The sequence below is a fragment of the Arachis ipaensis genome, chromosome B05 (genome assembly GCF_000816755.2).
Source record: "Arachis ipaensis cultivar K30076 chromosome B05, Araip1.1, whole genome shotgun sequence".
NCBI classification, from domain to species: domain Eukaryota; kingdom Viridiplantae; phylum Streptophyta; class Magnoliopsida; order Fabales; family Fabaceae; genus Arachis; species Arachis ipaensis.
The window spans coordinates 10,220,157-10,232,374 of record NC_029789.2 but is presented as its reverse complement, the minus strand read 5'-3'; the positions used below and the strand labels follow the sequence as shown (position 1 = coordinate 10,232,374).

Here is a 12,218-nt window from a genome sequence, read left to right as displayed (position 1 = left end):
CTCATCATCGCTGCCTCCTGCTCCTTGCTCGGTCACCATCATTGCAGCCTCCTAATCGGTCTTCCTCATCGCTGCCTCCTCAAGCAGAATCGTCACCGCTACCAGCACAATCGTCGCCTCCAACAGCCTCTTCGCCGCTCATCGTCGCTGTCTGCCGAAGCCTCGTCGTCGCCGTCTGCCGAAACCTCGTCGTCGCCGCATCAATAAGGCCCTTTCTCTTTGTTTAGTTTCTTTTGAGGTTTTTTTTCAACATTTGGGGTTTAGGGTTTGTTCAATATTTTAAATTATTTATCTTCTGTGTTTATATCTTTATTTCTGCAATTATTGTTGAATCTTTATTTGGGAATTCAGAATTTGTTCAATTGCTAATGTTCTGTATTTGAAATTGTTTGAAATTGTTAATCTTCTGAGTTTTATTTCTGTCTGGACAATTGTTGTTGAATTTTGATTTGAAAATTTAGGATTTGCTCAATTGTTGATGTTCTGTGCTTGAAATTATTTATTGTTCTGTGTTTGAGATTGTTAATTGGTAAAATCCGTGGATATCCGCGGATATCCAGATCCCCGGCGGATACGGGGTCCCCCTATTATTTTGTTTGATTCCATTTAAGTATATACAATTAACAAATGCCGGATGGTCATTTCACTAGGTAGTCGGATGATTATTATAATAACTACGTAGATGGTTGTTTGATGGCCGGTGAAGGAGTTTCTAATGCCGGAGAGGTGGAATGATTGATGAGAGTAGGGTAGCAGATGATTTGGGGAGGGTGTTTGGGTAAATTTCTTTGGTAAATTAGGATTAAGATGGTTAATTTTTTGAAATAACAGTTTGCTCTTTTTTTTTTCTTTGTATTGAGTCAAATTCAAAACTCATTGTACATATTGTCAAGATTCCTCATTATCTCCCTAACGGAATTCTTTTAGCAATCAGTGGGTAATACCAGCCTCCAAACAACCTTAAGCATATTATAAAATATATTGAAAAAATGAAGGGGTAATATTGGAAGTAGAGAGAACGAATTAGTTTTCTCTCTATTTTCTTTCCAATGTTGGAGAGAAAAAAATTGGTGGGTCCCACTAATTTTTTTCATCTCTTTTCCTTCCTCTCTAATTTCTCTTCTCAACCAAATAATGAAAAATAATCATTTTCTTCCATTTTTCCTTCAAACAAACATAGCCTAGTGACACTTTCACCACTAATATTATTACTTCACTATTTTACTCTCATATATGTTTTTCTAACTTTCTTACCATTCATTAACACTATGTTTGGATGTATGATAGAAAATGAGAGAAAAGAAAATGAATGAAAAGAAAATGAGAGGAAATAAAAAAAAAAGTAAAATTCTTTGTATATTGTTTGGATGAAGACAAAATGGAAGGAAAGAAAATAAAAATTTTTTCTCTTGTTTGAATATAAAGAAAAGTAAGAAGAGAGAAAATTATCATGGAGTAAAATTACCTTATTACCCTTACATATATTATATACATATTATAATATACTAATGTATTTAAATTATTTTTCTAATACAAAAAAATTATCCAAATTATTTTTCAAAATTTTAAATGTCATAAATGAAAAGATATATCTTTATTTTTCAAACACATACAAATTAATAACTGTGTAAAAGAATAAAAATTACTCTTAGGTTACGTTATTAATTTCTTTAATTATATTGCAACGAAAATGTCACTAGATCGTCTTCCTAAAAATAAAATAGTAACATTAAAAGTTGTTAGCGTTTCTTTCTTACTACAAGCGACGAAAAATCATATACAATTCTTATAACCATATAATAAAACACCAAAAGAATAACAACGACCAGCACTCCAGAAGAGTAATATTTAAACACCACACGCCAGTACCAAAAATGGTAATTCTTCATATTTAGAGTCACCAGCGTATGCCTACTTCCCAAAAAATTAATTCCACATAGCTAGAGTCATCTATACATATCTACTTCCAAAAAATAATATTTTTTCTAGTTAAAGATATTAACACATGATCTATTTTTGCTTGTACTAAGCAGTATACTTGTTCACAAACATCTTCAAGTATTATGATCCCTGCACAAGCATACACAACAAATAAAAATTACTTAACATAAAGAGTGGATCATAATAAATTATTTTTTCAATATTTTTCAATTCAAAGAATGATATCAATGAATAGTAATTTGTAACCATGTCTTAAAATAAATAAAACATAGAATGATATCTTGGTCAAACACATGGACATATACTCATAGATTACGGTAATAAAAATATAATAATCAATTGTTAAAAACAATAACCTCAAATTTCACATAAATTAAGTCCTTCATACCTGTAATGGTGAATATTTTCTAGAAGTACTATATCTCCTAGGCAAACACCAGCAGCAGTCATGAAATGAAAAAGAGCATCTAGTCGCAGTTCAGGTGGGATACAAAAATTTGGCGCTTTTGCTGCTCATTTTCACATAAGAATTGATAATATTGCATCCGATATGAACCTATCAAACCCAATTCAATCAACAACTCAACATATTCCATACATTTGATTCGCTATAAAGGCGAGGCCTACTCTGTTGCATTATAGCTAACCCTTTTTCAGCAATTGTAACTTGTCTTTCAATTAATGAGACTTATTTTTCAACAACCAAAACTTGCTTTTCAACAACAGAAGCTTGTCGTGAGTCACTTATCACGAACTCGTAAACGCCAAACTCGATTCTAAACTCACTGTCATAAATGATAAACAAAAAATGTAAATCACATGATATATTAATCAATGCAATGGTTTAGCAACAAAATTTAGTGGGCTTAGCTATTTAAACATTAGTAATGCCTAAACCATGTGTACATATTCTATAAACTCTGCAAACTGTTTAGTCCATGTTGAGAACACTATACTTTTTTTTAGGTTGCCAAGCTATTTGGATTATTATAGAAATTTTTTCTATGACATATATAAAATACTATACTTTTTTTTATGTCCCAAGCTATTTGGATTATTATAGGTATTTTTCCTATGACATATACAACAGACAGACAAATTATAGAATCAATTTTTATGATATCTCCAATTTAATACTTACTATCTAAAATAATTGTAATTGTCATGGTTTATCCACTACCAATCTTTGATTAAACTAATTTAATTCTGATTCATGTTAATTTTCTAAATATGTACAATGGAAAATTTATCCAAATGATCTTTTTTTTTTAGTTTTAAAGCATGTATTCCAAAACACAAATGTGGAGTTCAAAGAAAAAAGTGAATACAAGTCAAGAAAAGAGTGGAATCAAAGGCAATAATTGAAAACTATAGATGGATAAAGTGGGGAAAGTGATTATATTAGCTTCTTAAGGAGTACAGGTGATGAAAGAACACAACTAAAAAAATTCAATTCAATGTATTACGTTTGAGAAATAATTTGGTCTTGTGTTGTGTGTATTGTGTACTTATTTATTAGTTTTACGTTTAGATTTAATATGTACTTTGTGGTTGATTTTGGTCTTTGATGGCAATGTCAAAGCGGATTAAATTTAATCACTTGACATTAGAACTATGTACTCCAAGAGTCGAGTTTTTCACTACTGATCTAAAAAAAATCTTTTTTTAGTTTTATAAAAAAAATTATCTATAGAGCAAGTACCTGATACACTAAGCAAATGATGCATGAACTAAAGTGGAGTTTGTAGAATCCTTTTGGTTCTTATATTCAATCATAGATAATCTTTTAGTGGAATTTTTAGAAAACCTTATATTCAAAGTCGAACAATCAGAGCATAAAACCAAATTGTATAAGAGCATCTCCTAACCTTGGACTTAGTTACTTTAATTGTATAATATTATCATAAATTATAAATAAAAAAAGACCTTATGATCTTCATCTTGTGATATGCTTACCATATCTTTATTACTCTGTTATTACTAATTATAATACTGAATAAAAATGTGAAATATTACATGATTAATATTTTTTATTAATATTAATTAATATTTTAAGTTAATATTTTTCATCAAATTCTAATGCATTAAAAATCTTTTTTTGGACCAAACATAAACTGACAGCGAAATATAAAGTTGAATATAGTTAGATTTTTCAATTAGGATGAAAGACTAATTTAAAAACAGAGAAGAAAGCATGGATTAATTTTTCACTACAAAGATAAGAATCATACATAGAACATAAAATCAGAACAATATCTCAGTTGAAAAATAAAAGAATACAAAATATGGACCGTGATGAATTTTGCATTTCGTTTATGAAAAAAACTCTGACTACAATGAAAAAAGAACGCACATTTGGCTTGAGGATGCAGGGATGAAGATGCCGTGGAGCTGTCACCACAATGACGAAGCTGCTGTAGCAATGCCAACGACGTTAGGAAGCTCTGGTTACGCTGTTGAATATGACTGCAAAACGGAAAAGGAGAAGAGACGTGTTTTTATTTTTTCAAAGAGTGAATTAGGATTTTGATCTGTTACTAAAAGGGTAAATATATACTTTTACCCATCTTTACATTTCAGTCCCAATTTTCTTCGCATCTTTGGGGAGAAAAAATTAAACTGGCTCCACATACATTTTTTTTGTTTTCCATATAATTTTTACTGCTGATCCAAACAGAGAAAAATTAAGTTTTTCATCCATTTTCTTCTCCCCATTTTCTTTCCTTACAAATTATTTTGAACCAAACAAAGTGTAAGTTAATTAATAACTTTTAATTTTGACTTTATGCCTAAAATTACTAATATATTCCTAAGTACTCTAGTTTTACCGTTTAACCTGATTTACTGTCAAAATGTTATCGGGTTAATCCTAATATTTTTATATGACCAAATTATTCATAATACTTTTAGTTAATGCCAATTCTACTCTTAGAGACCTAAAAAATCATTTTATCTTTTATTAATTTATTTACTTATTCTAGTTACCGTTTTTTACCGTTTTACTTCTAATTTTTACTAAAACTTTTATTTAGGCTCAAAATTTTATTGTAATTATAATTTTGACTAAATTAATTTACATAATTACTAATTTATCCTTGATGACACTAAGTTCAGAATTTTGCTTATCTTTCAATTAAATTATATTTTTAACCCTCTTTTTACCCAAAAATAACCATAACACCCTTTCTACTTTTACGCCTTTATTTCATAGGATTAAAATCAGTTTTCTAATATCTTTGTAACTCTTGTACACGCGACTTTCATGATCATTTTATGGCTGAATTTCCAGGGATGCAATTTGTCATTTGTATCCACTTTTGGGACTTTTAAGGCTTGAAACTTGAATCCCAAGTGCTCCAAATAATTTCAGTAGTTTTATACAATTTTCAGAGGCAAATAAACTTCATATATTAATCAAATAATAGTCCAAAAATAAAGAAGCATCACTGAATTTTTAGAATTAAGAATCAAGTACAGAATCACCATAAGTGGCTCATATAAACACCGAAAACAAGCACAAATATACTCTAACTAATCTTAACCCTTATCTCTCATGTTATTCAGTTATTAAACCTTTCACACACTCTAGAAAATGTGCACACAAGGGCAGGAGCACAGCTGGGTGATGGTGCAGTTTTGTTTTTGGCCGAAAGTATTGCAAAAACATCTAAATTCAACCACTTTGAGCTCGAATCTCTCTAACTGCTTAGGCGTACTCCATGGGTACTTCAAGAGAAATTTTCTATACATGAAGGAGAATAAAAATTCATCATGGCTACTATTTTTTTAGGGAAAGGAGAAATAACAAGAGTTTACCTAACCAAAATTTCTTATAAACCCAATAATTAGCGAAAACGGGCAAGAGTTTGTGTTTGTATGGATTGAGTACGTGAAAAATACATGAAGAACAATAGAAGAAGATTTGAAATAGGGGCTGGGACGGAGAAAACAAGTACAAGAATTTTCTCTCTTTCTCTCTCAAGATTTCGGTTAAAAGAGTGTAAAAATGTGTAAAGCATTTTGTGAATGTTATGGCCAATACTTCCTTAAATAAAAAATCAAAGTCTTCCTGAATTTATGATGGTAAAAGAGGCTGAATTTCGTGGTCAAGGATTGGAATTTAATGAAGAAGGGCGTGAAAACGAGAAAGCTTGGTCAGCGCTTGCGTGTCGAGCTTATCCACAGTTAACTGCAATTAGTTACTCGAGGTTAAAAACACAGCAGAGAAGGGTAAAAAGCTGAGATAGTCTTGGTCCAGAAGCTGAGAAGGAGAGACAAGTTACTTGAGTGACAAGTAAGAAGATTTTGGGTCTTTAGGAGTCGTTTGCGGAATACTAGTCAGAAATTCAATTCAAAGTAAATTTTATCGTGTGGTAAAATAATTAATGGCTAAGATTTATTCTTAAAAAAATAAATCATGAATGGATTGCTAGTATTAATCTTGGGACATAATTACCAAGGTAGAAATTATTTTTACCATTGATTTCAAAGTTTTTGGTTACAAGAGTTTTTTTGGCGTATGCAAAACCGTCACTAAAAGTAAATTTCTGCCTCAAAAGTCTCTAGTGAGAAAAATAAACCAATAGTAGGCTAATATTTATTATTTACTAGTCAAACTTGACTTAGGGGGATTAATTACCCTCATAAAGTCAATTTTGACTTTATTAATGATATTTTTCTATTTAATTTTTTCTTTTTTTCTTTTTTTTTTTAACCGTTGGGCCAGCCTCACTATTTCTTATTGGACTGTGATTCGAAATTTTGTGAAATAAATTTTAAAATAGCTAAAAAAATCTATTTACTGAAAATCGGGTTCTTACAGTAACAATGTCGATCATTACGGGAACAAGGTTCATGGTGAAAGTGGCGGAAGAAGGAGGGAAGGAAGAAGCGAGAACTGCCATGCTGTGTGGCGTTGTGAGGTTCATGGCGACGGTGGCAGAAGAAGGAGGGAAGGAAGAAGCGAGAACCGCCATGCTGTGCGGCGTTGTGACCTTGATCTTGCGGTCGAGGTTGTGGTAGGCGAGAATGGAGTGGATATTCTGCATGGTTTTGAACAATGCATTGCCGTCGAGGTGGTTGCAGCGACACCGATGAAGATGCGGCGGCGAGAGGAGGAACGGAGATCGCTCGATTACAGAGGAACAACGATGGTGTTAGGGAGCTTGTCGGCCGGAGGGTTACAACAGCGCAGGTGAGGCTGCGGCGGCGAGAGGGGACTAGAGATTAGGAGGATATGACGATATTAGGAGTAACCGTCCATAGTGTGAATAGGTTTAATTGGTAATTCTAATTTTTTAAATTTCAAAATATGGTAATTTGATAATTAATTAAAAATTTGATTTTTAATTATAATGTACCTTCATTTTTTAAACTATTATTTATATTGTTCATACTTGTTATTATTTTTCTATACTCTCTCTCGTTTGGAGACCAAATTTACTAGAGCATAACTTTTAATATCACGGACGAAATTACAACTTTTTTATATCTATAATTACAACTTTACCTGTAGCAATTTCTGTCCAACACGTTCAATTAGAAACCATTACATCTACATCTTGTAGCGATTTTTATAGATATAAAAAATTTGTGCTTTTATTCATTTATTTAATCTCTTAAAAAAAAATCAAGAACAGAAAACAATTCGTTTTCTTTTTTGATAAATAAATAGGGACATTTGAGAGAAAAATTATGGAAAAAGTTAATATTACAAATCTATTTCTATATGTTTTTGGAAAAAGCAAATATATTCATTTATAAAATATAAAACAATAACCACTATAAAAATTCTTATAAGATTTTTCTATTACACAATTTTTAAAGTGTGATAAATTATATTGTGATTATTATTTGTTAGATCTAAAAATTTAACGACAATTAAATAAAAAATATACTAATGTGTACACAAAGGATGTAGGTATATTTAAAAAGATTCGCCCACCAAGTGTCAGTTTTACCAAGGAGGCAAAGAGCTGTCTAGCTGAACCTTATAAGGAAGCCATCGTGATCAAGGTGCTGGATAAGCATTATGGCTACACGGCTCTCATGCATAAGCTTCGGATAGTATGGCGCATCAAAGGAGGGTTTGATTTGTTGGATGTGGGGTTTGGGTATTTTTTGGTTAAATTTGATGTTGTTGCGGATCGTGAGAAAGTCATTCTTGGTGGCCCGTGGTTGATAGACGGTCACTATGTTGCAGTAAAGCCATGGGATGTGAATTTTAGGCCATGCGAAAAATCCTTTCGATCAACGCTGGTATGGATTCGAGTCTCGGGACTTCCAATTTGGTGCTACCAGGAACAAGCAATGCTGCGAATTGCTTCTGCAATAGGGGTTCCGGTAAAAGTAGATTTGGCCACTAAGCTTGCAGAAAGAGGAAAATATGCCCGAGCTTCTGTTCAAATTATTCTTGGGTTGCCTGTAATCAAACATATTATAGTGGAGGGTGTGACTCATGAAGTGGAGTACGAGAGTTTAGAGTTGATTTGTGCTACTTGTACACGGTATGGGCATGATAAATCGTTGTGCATGGAGAAGGAGTTCTTGGAAGGAAACAGAAATTCCTTTGGTGAAGGAAAAAATAATGAAGCTCCGACACTAGTGCCACACAACAATCATGAGCTTCATAAAGAGACTGAATCAAAAGCTCGTGATTTGGGTGAGAATTCTCGTAATTTGGGTGAGAAATTAGGAGTTGTTAAAGGGAAGGATGTGGTTACGGAATCATTGGCTCCTCACGTGTCTGATGGTCATGTTAATGAGGCATGCATGGATGATGGAGAGGGCTGACAACAAGTACTGCGTAAGGAAAAATTCACAATGGGCCAGTCATCAGGTTTGAAGGACCAAGATGGAAAGCAGCACAAGTATGGTTCGAGAAGGGTTCCAAGGCCCAATTTGCATGGTGATGGAGGCAAATCAATTGGCATTAGGATGGGGAAGCGAGAAAAACATGAAATTGCGCCATCTTCATCGCGCAGAACTCCTGCACGTCGTGGAATTTCTCTACGGAAGTGTCCTCAGCCTTCCTCCCTGCAGAACTCGCCAGTTGATAAAAATGGTGGTACAACGGAGAAAACCTTATTAGATGAAAGTATGGCAGGTGCAGTGTTAGGGGGTCCGAAGGTAGCAATTATTGAGGATCAGAGTGTGCCAGCACCGCAGGACAAACCACCTATTGAGGTTGGTAATTCTGTTTAGAGTTTATGTTCTTATTTATTCTGTCCCTATTATTTATGGATAGTTTAAATATGATTGTTTGGAATATTAGGGGTGCTTCTAATAAGTTAGCCCAGGTGCATTGTAAGGAACTTGTAAGAAAATTTAGACCTATTTTCTTTATTGTAGTTGAAACTAACTCCCCTTTTCAGTATTTAAAATTATTTTGGGAAAGGTTGGGGTATCACTCTGTTGGTATAGTAGAAGTAGAGGGGCATAAGGGAGGTATTTGGTTTCTATCCTTTATGAAGGGTGTTTGTTGTAAGTTCATTGATGCTTTTGATCAGGGTGTTACTGTTGAGGTTCAATTTGATAATTTAATTTGGAGGTGTAGTGATATTTATGGCAGTCCTCAATTTAATAAAATGGTTCTCCTTTGGGATTATCTTGTTGCACAATCTATGATTTTTCAGGGACCTTGGATTGTTCTTGGTGATTTTAATGAAGTCAAATTTTCTCATGAATCTAAGGGCTGTCAATTTTCTCATCAAAGAGCAGACATGTTTACTACTTCATTAGGGAATAGTGGTTTGTTTGATCTGAAGACTATTGGGAGGCGATTTTCTTGGTACAGAAGGGTAAAAAATTATGTTGACGTGGCAAAAAAGCTTGATCGAGTCTGTATAAATAGTAGTTGGTTATCTATCTTTCCAGAGGCTTATGCAGAAGTTTTAAATAGTCTTCAGTTTGATCATTGCCCTATTCTGGTGTGTTGTAAAGGTCGTCCTCAGCCTAAAGAGAATCGACCTTTCCGATTTGTTGCTGCTTGGGCTACTCATCCTGGGTATAGGGATATTGTGAATCAGTCATGGTGGTCTGGTAATAGAGGGATTCATGGCAAGCTTTCGGAAGTACAGAAGAATTCACTAGAGTTTAACTCGAAGGTATTTGGTAACATTTTTGTTAAGAAATGTGAATTAGAGCAGCAGATTCATTATTTACAAAAGCGGTTGGAAATGGTGGATAGTATTTATTTGCGTCAGAAAGAACAACAGTTACTTGATGATTATAATAATACTCTAGTGCAAGAAGAGCTCCTCTGATTCCAAAAGTCCAGAGAGCAGTGGGTAAGGTTCGGGGATAGGAATACAAGATTCTTTCATATTCAAACTCTTGCCCGAAGGAAGCATAATAAGATTCATGGTCTTTTTCTCAAGGATGGAGTGTGGGAAACTGATCCAGAGGTTCTGAGTCAAGAAGCAGAGTCTTTCTATAAAAGCTTATTCTGTCATTTGGATGATGTTGATTTGGGTTGCCTTGGTGATGTGCCTCTTCCTTCTCTGAATGTGGAAGCTTGCAATAATCTTATGGCACCAGTTACTATGGAGGAAGTCAGAACAGCTGTTTTTCACATGAACTCTTTTAAAGCTCCGGGTCCTGATGGGTTTCATGCTTTCTTCTTCAAAGAATATTGGGAGATCATTGGTCTTGATGTTTGGAAGATGGTTAAGCAGGCATTCTCCGGTGTTACTCTTGATCCGAGAATATTGGAGACTTTACTGGTTCTTATTCCAAAGGTTGAATCACCGGTATCTATGAAAGATTTCAGACCGATTAGTCTCTGCAATGTAGTTTACAAGATCATCACGAAGGTCCTTGTTAATAGGCTTCGTCCTCATCTTGCGGAGATTGTTGGCCCGCTTCAAGGAGGATTTATTCCAGGACGAGGAACTCCTAACAACATCATTATTGCTCAAGAAGTTCTCCACTTTATGAAGAAGACTAAATCAAAGAAAGGCACATTGGCCTTTAAGATTGATCTGGAGAAAGCTTATGACAGAGTTGATTGGAGGTTTTTAGCTCATACCCTAAAGAGCTTTGGTTTTCCTATTCCTACAGTTAATTTGATTATGAATTGTGTCACTGCTTCTTCCTTATCTATTCTTTGGAATGAGAATCATCTGAATGGCTTTACTCCTAGTCGAGGTCTTAGACAAGGAGACCCTATGTCACCCTATCTTTTTGTACTATGTATGAAGCGATTGGCATGCTTTATTAGTCATAAGGTTGATTTGGGCTTGTGGGAGCCGGTTGCTATTTCTAGAGGGGGACCAAGAATATCCCACTTAATGTTTGCGGATGACTTGCTTCTATTCTGTAAAGCTACAAAGGGACAAGTGCAAAAGGTGATTTTGGTTTTAGAGTCTTTTTGCAAAGCATCTGGGATGAAGATTAATGTGGAGAAGTCTAAAGCGCTTTGCTCCAAGAATGTCTCTGCAACAAGGAAAGAGGTTTTCACTAGGGTATCCTCTATCAGATTTGTCCAGGACTTGGGCAAGTATCTTGGAGTTACCCTTAGCCATTCTAGGGTAACTTGTTCAGCTTTCAATGGTGTCCTGGATAAGATTCGGAGTAGGCTAGCAAGCTGGAAAGGGAATTTACTCAATCGGGCTGGTAGACTCTGCTTAGTTAATTCTGTTGCAGCTGCTATTCCCACGTACCAGATGCATGTCTCTATTTTTCCCAAAGGAATCATGAGTAAATTGGAGTCTATGAGGAATTTTCTTTGGAAAGGACAAGTTGATGGAAGAGGATTGAATCTCATTAGTTGGAAGGTACTGGTTACTCCAAAAAAATATGGAGGTTTGGGGGTTAGAGATCCTTATTGTGTAAATATTGCTCTTCTTGGGAAGCTAGTTTGGACTTTTTTTCAGCAGCCAAACAAGCTATGGGTCCAATTGTTGGATGCCAAATACCGATCATCTCTATATGACTGTTTTAGTTATCCTAAGAACAAGGACTCTCCCATTTGGAGGTGTCTTTGCAAGGCTTGGGAAGTGTTGAAAGATGGGTTTGCTTGGTGTATTGGAGATTTGAACCAGAATTTTTGGTTTTCTAGCTGGAGGAGAGAAGGACGATTATCTAATGAGATGGATTATGTTCACATTTCTGATTCGAATCTCCGGATACAGGATATTTGGTCGGTTGGTAGGTGGCATTTGGATACTCTTTATTCTCCTTTATCTCAAAATCTAAAAGGTAATATTCTCTCTTACAATTCAGATGAACAAGCAGGTCCAGAAGTGGGTTGGTATTGGAGTGGGTCTGCTGCCAAA

At 34.4% G+C, this 12,218-nt stretch overlaps 1 pseudogene; it reads left to right on the top strand.

Annotated features, from left to right (window-relative positions):
* The window catches only part of LOC107640126, a 6,850-nt pseudogene continuing 1,632 nt past the window's right edge, over positions 7,001–12,218 (top strand).